We start from the raw sequence: 14,392 nt of genomic DNA, 5'->3' as shown, positions 1-14,392 counted from the left end.
TTTATTTACTGGATTACTAATTTATTATAAAAGAATATATTTTGGGAACAGCCAGATGGAAGAGATGCATAGGGAAAGGTATGCGGAAAGGCCGCAGAGCTTCAGTGCTCTCTGGGAGCAAATCCTCACATATTCATCAACTTGGAAGCCCTCCAAATTCCCTATTTTTGGGTTTCTATAAAAGTTTCATTACATTGGCATGATTAATTAAATCATTGGCCATTGGCCATTGACCTAACCCCGAGTCCCTCTTCTCTCCCTAGAGGTGAGTGGGATGGTACTGGAAGTTCTAACCTTTTAATCACTTGGCTGCTTTCTCAAAAGATCAGCCCTCATACTTGAGTGATATAAAAGTCACCTCATTAACAGAACAAAAATCATTTTTTATCTCTCTCACAATTTAAGAAATTCCAAGGGTTTTAGCCTCTGTGCCAGAAGACTCAATATATATTTATTATAAATCCCAGTATCACAACAGCTTAACAATTTTTCTTATTATTGAAAACACAAGAACCACCCTTTTTTAACAATAGTAAAATTAAAGACATTCAATTAGTTTTTTAAATATTTACAATATTTTGGAACATCTAAGCATGTGAGGATACAAGTGAGAACAGTTTTGAAAAAAATATATATCATATTTGGCATAAGTTAGAGTACAAATTTAAATTTTGGTTAACCATGTTGACCAATACTCTCAGTAAAAATTCAGAATGATATTAAGAAATCCAAGTTTTAAGAAGTCTGACGATAGAGAATTAAAATTAAACTCGGGGCACCTGGCCAGCTCAGTTGGTAGAGCATGGGACTCTTGATCTCAGGATCATGAGTTTAAGCCTCATGTTGGTGTGGTGCCTATAAATAAATAAGTAAATAAGTAAATAAATAAATAAATAAGTGGAAATGCATAAGAGGTTTTTTAATAATCTCAGTAGGCACCGGATACAGTGTGAAAGACTGACATGACTAGAGCCATTTTAAAACAGAGCCAGAGCTGTGCCTGCAGAGAAACTACTGTTGCCACCTTTGTTTGAACTGGGCCAAAACCTTTGGATTTGGCAAAATGGCATTTGTCTAATGAAATTGCTTGAGAAGTCAGAGGGTGGAGGGACATCCTAATCACAGGCTGATGGTTGTAGACTTTCTAAAGATAGAATCAATGGTCAATCAATGTATAATCCAGAGTAATTTAGCTTGTTAAGATCCACAGAAAACTTTTTTCCCTCATATTTCTTCAACTCATAGAATTTCCCTCTTCCTTTTTCTCATAAAAACCCTGTACTTTCACTCTATCAGCAGGACATTACTTGAGTTTCTACCTGAATCTGTGCTTCCTGAAATTCAGTTCTTTGATCCCAGGAAACCCCCATTAACTGCTAATTGTGTGGTTCTTTATTTTCGGGTTAACAGATGCTAAGTAATATAGTATGAAGAGATCAAAATGGCAGATGAAATTTGGTGAGATAGAAAGTGGGCCAAAATAAATGCTGCTTTATCTGACATATTCTTTCTTCATAGTTCTTCTATATATTGAGAAGAAACACATTTTCATAATTTACCATATACAATTTAGTGAAATGTATTACTTTCATAATATACCATATATTACATAATGTACTTTAAGGTCTCTTCAACACATCCTGCAAGAATCTACATAATTCTTTGAATGCATCAAAGTGTAAAGACAAGATGGATGCCATCTAATAAATGGTCATACACTTAGGCTTCGCTAGAGCTTATAATTCTTTTAAAGAAAATATCTGCCAGGGATTGAAATTAGTAAATAATAACATGAGCACTCACTGTTGTGTGAGGAAACCTTTGGTTTCTGTCAGCTTGTTATATAATCTACCAACATCCACAAATTTCAGCAGAAACATATCACTAACTCAGTCTCTATGTTGATTAAATTGTGGCTAAAGAAAAATGATACCTAGAGAAATTAAGAATCTCTTATATCAGAAAACTACACACTTCTTTTTATTTGGCTTGTCCAGCCATTTCCTTTGTCCACTAATAAAAATGCTTTACGGGTCTTAAAAATGTTCTAAATATCTATACTTTTCCTTACAAGAAGATAAGACTTGCAGGAAATCATTATTGCTGTGGAAGCCAGCCTCCACTATTGCCCCAGTATGGTTCACCTGGTGGTGGTCAGGCCTTTGTCAGGTCCCTTCCAACACGGCATCAAGCTGACTGGTATAACCAAGAGGACACTCTGGAAATTACAGAATATGACTTCAAGGCTAAATCATAAAAGGCATATTAATTTCTGTGTCTATTGCATCATTCCCTTTGGGAGAATTCAGCAGCTATGTTGTAAGTCATCCCTAACACCCCTAAGGATAGGGAGGAATATGTGGTGAAAAACTGAAAATTCCTGCCAACAGCCAGATCAGTTTGCCAGTTCTGGAAAGGAGCCCATCATAAAAACAGATCCTCCAGCCATAGTCAAGCCTTCAGATGTCTGCAGCCACAGTCATAATCTTAACAGGATCCTTATGAGAGATTCAGAGCCAGAACCATTCAGCTGAGCTACTCCAGGATTCCCCACCCACAGATACTGTGTGAGATGATGTTTATTGTCTTAAACCATTAAGTTTTTGGATAATCCCTTGCGCAGCTAGAGAACTAACACAAATGCTAATCATAGTGGTAATTTACATCCTAAAATGTGTTTGCAAACTGTATGTATTGGCATATTTTATTCTTTATGATCACATTTCCACTTGTTCTCCAGATATTTAATTTTTTAAAATTTATAGATGTTAGAAAAAAACTACTTGCTTCACACAACGGGCCATTTCATCAAGAGAAAAACAGTGAGTTGATGTTGATTTCTTCCAAATTCCCGATATTCCCTCAGAAATATTTTTGAGAGCCTAGTATGTGCAGATGGAGATAATAATATATAAAATGCCTTCCCTCATGCAGATTACATTCCAGAGTGGGGACATAGAAAGTGAAGAATGAAGTGAATCAAAGTGTGGTGAGTAATATGGAGAATAATAAACCCTCTGGCAAGAGGAGAAGGTTTCCGTGTGATATGAACTGACATGTTTTAGTAGGATCCCAGGGCTCCCAACACCAACAGGCAGAAGTCAGGCAGCTCACATAGTTGAGAAAACTACCAGTGGGTGCTGGAAAATATAGCTGCTGTGTCTAGAAATTCAGTATTGTACCTGAATTTTCATATCAACATTTCCAGTTGAAAATGGGCAATGTAGCTAATTGTTGGATTTAGTCATGAGAATAAGCTCTAGCCATAAAATGTCAAGCGGAAAACAATGAAAAGTCTGTAATTTTACCATACTTGCCAACTAACAAGTTAGCCCGCTGTAGAAAGTCAAGGATTGGGGCTCCCCTGGGTGACCCAGTGGGTTCAGTGTCCAACTCTTGATTTCAGCCCAGGCCATGATCTCAGAGTTGTGGGATGGAACTGCACATGGGACTCCATGCTCAGTGGGGAGTCTTCTTGAGATTCTCTCCCTCCCCTTCCTTCTGCCCCTCCCTACTCCCCCTCCCCCCAACCATGTGCACGTTCTCTCTCTCTCAAATAAGTAAATAGTTTTGAAAAATAGTCAAGGACCATACTGCCATGCTAAGTCCATTCTGTTTAGTGTTGGGACAGAATGTTGAATACATACCAGGGCAGACTAATAATATACAGATGACTCCTTAATCAGAGACAAACACCATTTATCATCCGTATTTGTTCCCTATACATCAATTCCCTCAGGGCAATATAACTAGAGCCAGAAGTTATCTGCACATGCCATGAAGTGCATCATAGGATAAAAAGGTCAAAATTAGTAAACTATGATCTTGTGTGGGGCTGCTCATGACCTGTCTATCCTCCCCTCTAGAGAAAGAAAGAGCAACAGGAATATTATCTTCATTGTGATATATAAGGAAATATGACAGTGAAAGAGAAGCCATCTCTATGTATAATATCCTGGGGTATAAACAAATCCCTCCCCCCACAAAAAGGAAAAAGACTTAAATATCCTGGACTGTTTCCTTACATAAAAATTGACTGTACATGCTTTTGCTCAAGGGACTCCAGCTGTACAGGAATGCAATTCATGGGAAAATGTCTTCCAACACCAGAAAGGCTAAAAAAAAAGAACATAAGGCATTTTCAGATTTGATACTGAGTTTCAGGCTCTTCTTCAAAAAAGTGGAAGATTCTGCAAATATATAAGCAAGTCAGGTTCTGGATAGACAAGAGGAATGCTAATAACTGCTAAAATTGACCTCAAATGTGTCTGATTTATTGGCACCATAATGTGGACAGAAACTTAATTTTTTCTCATGTCTTCATTATTCCACCGTTTTGATTTATTTCAACATCAAGCTCTTTAAAATATAGTAACAACAGTCTCAGAAATCATGTAAAAAATAGCATCAACAGCAATAATGGCAGAAGCAACAATAATATGTTTTAAAAATAGAAGAGATACTGTATTTTCCAGTGGCTCTATTTTGTGAATGAGGAAACTTTTATTAGAAATCTTCTAACAGAATATGCTTCTCATTCTATTGTTTAGTATTAGATCACATGCCTTTTCCTCAAACTGCCAGTGGTGTAGAGTGTGGAATATACCAGTTGGCTTAATCAACTAAGGTGGATATGGAAATGACCACCAGAGGGTGCAATGGGAATGGTAACTACCCTGGATTTGGAGGATCAAGAAACATTCTGAAATACCAAACTGGGAGGTTAAGTAGGAACTAAATAGTTGAAGACAGTGAAAGAAAGTGTTGCCCATAGAAAATACAGTATAGGAAACAGATGGGGCAGGTGTAGAATTTTTTCAGGAATAGAAGGGAGTTCAATTTAAATGGAACTTTGATTTCAAGAGTGTAGTTTCCAGAAATAAGACCAAAAAGGCAGGTTAAGTTTAATCACAAAGAATCAAGCATAAGAATGTTTAAATTTTCATAAAGCCTATATTTGTATATGATCCCATATAACAACTCCAGAACAATTGATTCTTTAACTCCATATAACATATATCTTACACTAACATTAATTTCAAAATTTGGAACTATTTTTATAAAATGTATTCATATTTATTTCAATCTTCTGCCTCCTTAACTGAGAATAAGTTTTTATTATTTCATACTGTCTTACATGAGACTTGAATTCAAGATGAGACCAATGCTTATAGATGATGAAGGAATGGAATATATTAATCACAACAAAACAGAAATGTTGGAAAGGATAGTAACTTAGTAGTTTTTCAATAAGTTTGTAAGTGATGGTTATATTATCTCTATAAAATAGTTCATGTTTCTTCCTCTTTCAAATATTTCCAAGGCTTTTAAGGAGAATATTTTTAAATTTACCAAGCATTTGTTTTGAGTTTCTGATCTTCTTTACCCTACTTGGAGTCATATTGCAGTTACAACAAACATAGAAGCATGTAAGATTTTTAAGGATAAAGAGTTGCAAGCAATTATACTTTCAAGATGGTTTTAGTGACATTTAGGTCCTCTGAGGTTTATTCTCATGAGTAGTAACTGCATGAAATATTCAGTCCAGATAAAAGATTTTTCCTTCTTCCTTCATTTTTATCCCATCACAATGTAGTAAGATATGCTTTTATTGACAATATCAAAATGGGAAACATTTTTCAGAAGAAACCTCCTGAATCAAAATGAATATCTTAAGACACACTCTGTTAAATTAAAATTTATTTTCATTAGAATTTGATAAACAGAGTCAAAAAACAATTTTGCAAAACACACAATACACATTTTTTTGAATTCTAAAATAAGACACATTTCTAATTGAACACACTAGACAACAAAACATATTTTATGGTATTTTTTAAAGATTTCATTTATTTATTAATGAGAAACATAGAGAGAGGCAGAGACATAGGTAGAGGGAGAAACAGGTTCCCTGTGTGGGACTCGATCCCAGGACCCGGGGATCACACTCTGAGCCGAAGGCAGATGCTCAAGCACTGAGCCTCCCAGCATCCCTGGTATGTTGCTTCTTGAAAGTAAGTTATCACTTTACCTGATTGTAAGAGATTTTGGCTGTTCCATATTTTACCTTTAAATGCAGTTCTGTCAAGGGATGGAGAAGGGGGGTCATAAAAACATAAATGTCATATGAAGAAGGATTATAAAGGAAGAAATAAGCAGCTTTCATAGAACTGTCAGAAACCCTAAACTATGAAATAATAGGTATACGTCTTAGCAATAGGCAATTACTGGAACCAAAGTATGTTACTGTAAGTCAGAATGAAAGCAAATGTCCTTTTACAGTTTATTTTCCATACTGCCTTTGGAGAAGATACCACAAAACTGTTGTGGTTTAGAATTTTTATCTTGAGAAGACTATGATTGGTGGGTTCACATTAGCATCAATTAGCTCCCTAGAAGGAGAAATATAATTTTAATTTCTTTGGTTTAAAGAATTCACATGGATATATTATCATGAGTTTTTCCCCTAGGTTGGCCTGTCCTGCTCACTTTAGTGTTATGGAATTTAAGTTTCCATGACAGATACTCCAGGTAAGAATAAAAATTATGGCTCTGAACAGAATCATTCAGAACTTAAGTGTAGGAAAATTCAAAGGTAAGGTATACAGCAAGCACAAGAATTGAAACTAAGCCACTGTCACAATATTATCACTTCTTCCTGCTTCATTTGGCATCAGCAATGAGCGTTGGAGATTAGTGTTGGAGGGAGTCAGAGCAGGGACAACTCCCAGGACATCACTGGAGGACATTAGAATAAAATTGAGTGACAACTAGAAAGTACTAACATATTTCACCAAAATTGCAATTCTTTTTTCCACCACTTAAATGAGCACCAGACATGAACAATGACAACTAGATTATGATGTATATTTTTGGAAGTAAAAGTACACAGTTCTGTTTTCTTATTTTGTGGCTTTTATTCTTTTGATGACTTCATAATACTATTGCCACTTCCACAATTTTTTTTCTTATTATATATTTACCTTTGAAACTAAGCCTCTAGAGTAGTGTCTGGTAGATGGGTAGGAAGGTATAATTGCATTAGGTGGTGTGGAGTGTGTTCATGGTTGGTAAGAGAAATAATTAATTTCTCTTTCTTGTCCATATTCAACACTCTCAATTTCTCATGGAAAGATGCTGAAAACAGCATTTCTACCTAACTATTTATAGCATGTCAACTCCTTGTGTCCCAGGAGAAAGTATATAAAATTTGTCCAGCAATGTCCAGCTTGTTTTAATACGTGCAAAGTGGAAAAATTCTTACATGCATAGAAAAACTACTGAGAAAGAAGTCATGAAAATTTTGAAAGCCCTATGCATTTTATTATCTCCAATTTCCCTCTTTTGTAAAACTCTATTCAATTACCCATTCCTTTATTCTTAGCACATATGTTCTCAATTTGCACTGTATCAATTTGCATTTATTTGTAGATCGCTGTTGGTAAAACATTTCTTAATGTTGTGTGAATGTACATTTATTTTTTTATCTCCACAACTGGATTGAAATTTCGTGCAGGACAAGCACTTAATTGACTCTCTCTCTGCCTCTAAGCTAGGACAAGTGCTCAATAAAAGTTTATTGAAAATGAAAACTCTTGCCTCAAAATCACTCTTTACCGCCAAACACAGAAACTATAAAGGAAAAGATTGGCTGATTGGACTACACAAACATTTTAACTTCTGTGCTTTAAATACTGATGGATGAGCAAAATTGAAAAGTAAATAAAAATTGAGAAAACAGCATATATGATATACAATCATAATAATCATTACTAAAGGAGTTAATTTAAGTCAGTAGTAAAAAAGGAATACTTCACTATGTAAGTGAGAAGGGGTTACGATCATGGGATTTGCAGCGTAGATGATAGATACATACATATGTACATGGATAAATATACATGTTTATATGTGTATATATATGTATATCTATCTATCTATCTATCTATCTATCTATCTATCTATATATATAGTAGAGACATAGGGATAATCATAAGAAAAATATACTGACACCAATACTAATGGAAGAAAATATTATTTAAACAAAGGCAAAACTTGGGATGTCTTCTGGCTCAGTACGTTAAACCTTCGACTTTGGCTCAGGTCGTGATCTCAGGGTCTTGGGACTGAGCCCTGACCATTGGGCTCCCTGCTTAGTGTAGAGCCTGCTTCTCTCTCTCCCTCTTCCCCCATCCCCCACTTGTGCCCTCTATCAAATAAATAAATAAATAAATAAATAAATAAATAAATAAATAATCTTAAAAAAATAAAAGCTAAATGCAAAACTTGTGCTTATCTCTTAAATTGGAATAGAATCTAGGAATAATAAAGCTAAATATCAGTTTAGTTGTAGAGGAGTTCAGAACTTTCTTAGACCTGTGGGTGGGAGTACCACATGCTATACACTTTACAGAGGAAGTTTTCACCATGTGAATCATATATTTAAATAGATATTCAAATTTTGGCCTATAATTCTACTTCTATGAACTTACTGTAAAAAATATTGAATGTATTTAATAACATAAACTTCTAGACAATTAAGTGTATTATCTGAAAAAGTTGATGTTTTCAGAAAATTAGTGGTAACATAAAAAGATTGAATATCTAGGGGCAGCCCGGGTGGCTCAGCAGTTTAGCACCGCCTTCAGCCCAGGGCCTGATCTTGGAGACACAGGATTGAGTCCAACGTCAGAAGCCCTGCGTGGAGCCTGCTTCTCCCTCTCCCTGTGTCTCTGCCTCTCTCTCTCTCTCTTTCATGAATAAATAAATAAAATCTTTAAAAAAAAAAGATTGAATATCTGTCTACAGGTTGCTGGTTGGCACATTGTGTAAATATATTGCATATGATGGACTTGGATTTCCCTTAAAATTGACATATATATTCTATAAAGAATAGCTTATTTTCATACTTAAACCTTTTTTTCAAATAATTACTTCACAATATTTCCTTTTCAGTAACTTAGACCTTCTAAACTTAGACCTTAGGTCTTACATGCTAACATACAATAATTATCCAAAAGCCATCTAAATGAGAGACAATAATTAATCTGCTTGTAAGATCAGACTGTGTACAATTGTTCATATTTGTGATATTTCTACTTTTGTTTTTAAATTGTGTTCAGGATTAAACTCTACTAGTTTCAGAAATTAGCTAATATTAAATGCAGTATATGCTTTTTCTTGAGAGGATGACTGATAATACTGATTATAATGTTATAACTAACTGAATTTTAAATTACAGATTATTCCATATTAGCTGAAGTATCACAGAAAGTGATACTTCCTACTCTTGATTTAGGTTCAGAAATTAGCTAATATTAAATGCAGTATATGCTTTTTCTTGAGAGGATGACTGATAATACTGATTATAATGTTATAACTAACTGAATTTTAAATTACAGATTATTCCATATTAGCTGAAGTATCACAGAAAGTGATACTTCCTACTCTTGATTTAGGTTCAGGTCATGATCTCAGGGTCGTGAGGTCAAGCCCTGCATGGAGCCTTGCACACTCTCACTGTCTCACTCTAAAAATCAAAAACAAACTGTCTACATTAGCTTCTATGATCTTTGTATCTTTTTTTCCATTGGCCGGCCTTTCTTCTGAGTAACCTTTTCCTTCTTTAGCTGATACTTCCATTCAGTAAATTATTGCTTATGTCTTCAGGCTTTGGGACTATTGTTTTTTTCATGACTTCATTTATCACTCAAAAGGTAATGTTGTTTACCTTACATTAAATTTCTTACAGAAAACTCAGTCACCTCCCTTTACCCAATACACTTACTATCCTTAAATCTAATCATCCATTATCTATTCCTCCAATGAGAGTGAAAGCTCCAGAAAAATAGAGACTGTGTCACATTTATCTTTGTAGCCTCAAGTTCTTAGCAGAGTACAGAACCAGATCCCAAAATACCCAAAGTATTATTATGAATGAAATAATAATATGTTTGAAGGGACTTTGCCAGTTGTAAAATGCACACTAATATAAGACATTGATATTGTGAGGCTTGTTGTTCAAAACATACCTTCTGAATTTAAAGATAATTTCAACTGTGTTTGCCAAAGAGCAAATTATTAGAAAAAGTTTTATGTTCTTTATTTTTATTCATTTCCATAGTACTAGCTCCCAAAAACTCAATATGGTAAATTATCATTTTGAGCTCTAAGAGAAAAAAAGATAAATGTATATTATTTCAGCCCTTCACACTTCAGAATTGCTCCTAAAATGCATTCTGAAAAATGTGAATACTCAATTGCCTTATTTGGCATTTCTAAAGATGAACGAGCTAAAGAAAATATAAGATTAATTCAAAATATCTCTGCTGGGGTAATAACTTATTCACAGTATTGTACCATAAATATGCCATGGCAGCCTTATTAACTGATTTAATCTAATTAGTGTCAAAAGCAAGGTACAGGTCCTGAATGTAAGATTGCACTTGACAATAACCATTAGGGCCAAAATACATGTAATGAGATACATTTTTCAAAGAAATGTTTTCATTGTAAGGATTTCTGAAAAGATGTTATGGGATGTCAGTTTAGTTTACTCCAACAAATATTTCCTGAGAATTTATCATGTACACAATGTGCTAAGTTCTAGGCAGGCACAAGTGAATTAAAAGCAATCTTATCATTAAGGAGGGCACGTGATCTGATAAGCACTGGGTGTTACATGCAAATGATAAATTGTTGAACAGGACATCTGAGACTAATCATGTACTATATGTTGGCTAATTGAATTTAAATTAAAAGAAAAAGAAAAAAAGGAACTATGAAAATAAAGAATGCTAAAAGAAAAATTAAAAAATAAATAAAAGTAATTTCATCAAAGAGTTTATAGCTGGAAAATTACATATTCAAAAAGAACATTCTAATTACAAATGTCAAGTGCTTTAGGGGAAAAAAGAGCATTAGGGGAGAAAAGAGAAGGATATATAAGCCTGCCTTGGGGACTGGAGTTGAGATAGTAATAAGAAATAGGCTTTCTGGTTAAGGTAAGATCTGAGCCACATGCTAAAGAATGAGAAGTCTGAATCCAAGAGAATGGGAAGAGAATGCTCTTTTTTCAGATCAAGAGACTTGTGAAGTTGCAGAGACTTGAAACTAATTGGTAGGTCTGGGAACCAAAAATAGATCATTAAAGTTGGAGTGTAAATTGTGAGATGGGGACTAGTAGAAGATTACATCTTTTTTTCAGTGACAGAAAGCATCCATGTCATGGAAGCCCTTGTCTGCAAGGATTAAGAGTAGGTGGCGGAGGCTGCCCAAAATATCACTGCAGATATAGTGTTTTACACAAAGTTGTTCTATGCATGTTATTGCCTTATCATATGCTGTACAAACATCTAGTAATAGAGCTAGAAAGTTAGAACCCATTTACTTTGCTTTTAGTTATATAATGTGAACCACTTTCAAAATGTAAATAACATTGAATTTCATAAAGTATTATTGATAATACTTGAACTGAGGAGTGTAGAATCAGTGGAAATTTCTGCATTGCCATTAAGCAGGCTTTCACTAGTAGGTTACCTTTGTCACCCTATTATTTTATAAAATGTGTCTTTCTGAACCTGGCCAAAACTATAACTGGTTTAGGCCACCAGGCAGTCTTAAAACTAATGCTGGAAAAGTGAGGTTATAAGCTTTATGGTAAAATTGGAAGTGCTTTCCAACCACTCACATTGAAACAAATCTCATACGGAGATTACCTCCTTAATCTGTCACCTATGTCTGTATGCTTCTCCCCATCAGATCTTTTTCCAAGTCACAGCCTAAAATACTCTTTTTAAAAGAGTAGTTTTATCCTCCACTTCTATCCGCAGTGTAGAATCCTTTAATGGATTAGCACTGTATTTAAGATTAAAAATTAATGATGGGATGAGCACTGGGTGTTATTCTATATGTTGGCAAATTGAACACCAATAAAAAATAAATTTATTAAAAAATTTAAAAAAATAAAAAAATTAATGTTTAAGATAGCTTATCAGGCCTTGCATATTCTAAATTCTCTGTAAGAATCTTTTGCCTCAAGTTTTGCTCCTAGGAATCCTCACTCAAAACCATCTTCACTGGCCTGTTTTTGTTTGTCCCAGCACTAAACTATTGAATGAGAAAGTCTCTCTGCTTAAGATGTTTTTCCTAATTCTCCCCAAACTCCACTCTATTTCAGCAAGTTCATTTGTACTCAACTTTCAGACCTCCACTATATGGTCTCTTACAGAAGGCTCAGCCAACCTCTTTATTGGTCCAAACCATCTTCAGGATGTGACTCACAGCAGCATTTACCTTCCCTTCTAAGCATTTACTCAGTTGTAATTTCACACTTTATTATTACAATTGTTATTTTTATCATTTGAATAATGGTAATTTCCCTTCTACACACTAACCTCCAAGGGGACAGGGACCAGACTCTTTCAGTTCACCATTGCCTCTCCATGGCAATGTCTAATATATAACAGCTACAACAAAAAGTTAAACTCAAACTTTCAGTAAGTCCATGTTTTGTATCTTGAAAGAGTTGCTGGTTCATAGGGTTCTTTAAAGCAAGTGACTGGTAAGTGGTTCCCTTACTCCTATCCGTGATGCAAAATGTTTGAGGGAATGACGATTGAGGGAAGATTTCTGAGTCAGATTGATAGGAACTGTTTTGATTCTTAATCAGTTCTCTACCAAAGTAAGTAGCAATATAAGGATGGGGCTCTTTTTCTAACTTCAAGCTTAGTCAGAAGGTGCTTTTAACTAAATCATTCCTGGAGCTTATTATATACTTTATGTCATTGGAAAGGCATAAAGAATGAGATTCTGACTCATCCTTAAGAAAAGTAGTGACCAGTGACAATAGGAGGAAGAAGGTCTAAAACTTGAAGGTAACTACCCAACAGCAGAGAAACAAAGATGTGCAATTCCTGGGGCCCAGTGAGACAACCACCATTAGGAAGTCAGCACAGGAAATAATCTACAGGGTGATAGGACACCAACAGTAGGAGGCTAAAGCCTGCTCCACAGGGAGAATATGCTAAAGTTTGCAAATTGGGTAGCTGGTTAATTGAAAAACAAAGCCCTTGCCAGGACAATCAAGAGAACCAATGAGAATTCAGAAAATTATCTGTGAAGGAACGGCTTTAAATGTTTATTACTCAAGAGAACACAAAGCTATCTTTCATAGTACCAAAGAATTAACTCTTTCTGATTTCCTCACCTCTTATCTCTCCAACCTCTTTGTTTCAGATGGTGCTAAAATAGCAGAAAAAGGAAGGGAAATTGGTGAGTGATACCTAACAGTTGAAGAACCATAGCTCTATTTCAAGGCAACTAGAAATGAACTAAATAGCTGGCTTTAGCAGGGTGGGGGAGGGGGGAATCTTATCATTGAATGATAGTTACAGTATTGATCAATATGTTGGGTATTTGGGATCCCTGGGTGGCGCAGCGGTTTGGCGCCTGCCTTTGGCCCAGGGCGCGATCCTGGAGACCCGGGATCGAGTCCCACGTTCGGCTCCCGGTGCATGGAGCCTGCTTCTCCCTCTGCCTGTGTCTCTGCCTCTCTCTCTCTGTGTGTGACTATCATAAATAAATAAAAATTAAAAAAAAATATGTTGGGTATTTTTTTAAAAAAAGATTTTCTTTATTTATTCATGAGAGACACTCAGAGAGACAGAGACACAGGCAGAGGGAGAAGCAGGCTCCATGCAGGGAGCCCGATGTGGGACTCGATCCCGAGTCTCCAGGATCAGGCCCTGAGCTGAAAGCAGATGCTCAACTACTGAGCCACCCAGGCATCCCTGGATGGTTTTAATCAATGAATTGAAGGTGTATTTTCATTGTAAAGCAACTATTTGACTTTTTGCTATCTCATAGTGATAAAAAAAAAAAAATGTCATGGAGTCATTCTAGCTTTTCAGTCAAGATTAAGAGGAGAACTATTCACTTTGGGAAGGTTTAAAAAATAGAAGAATGAAGAAAGTTAATTTATAACTACATCCCATGAGTAACACCAATTCAATGTGCCTGTTGCATAGCACTTTATGCACATTTGTGGAATGAGGGAGCTGCATTTTCATCTTGCCTTTTACTAATAAGCTGTATGACCTCGGAAAATATCTGATACAATTGGCCTCATGTGTAAAAATAAGAAAGTCCTTTGGATCTCATAGTCCATTTCCAGTCCCAAATGTCTACTATTCTTTAGTAACCTCAATTGCTTGGGAATCACTTTGTAGAAAGTTTAGAATACTATAATGCTGCCAACTGCTAATAATTACCTTGCATTTTTAATATGGAGATACCAAATGAATAGATATATGCTTGATATCATGGAGCTGAACATTTAGCTGAGGAGAAAGAAAATAGATAATTGCAATATATTTTATAAATGAGAAGATGAAAT

The sequence above is a fragment of the Canis lupus genome, chromosome 31 (genome assembly GCF_003254725.2).
Source record: "Canis lupus dingo isolate Sandy chromosome 31, ASM325472v2, whole genome shotgun sequence".
In the NCBI taxonomy this organism is placed as follows: Eukaryota; Metazoa; Chordata; class Mammalia; order Carnivora; family Canidae; genus Canis; species Canis lupus.
This window is presented reverse-complemented; position numbering follows the sequence as displayed.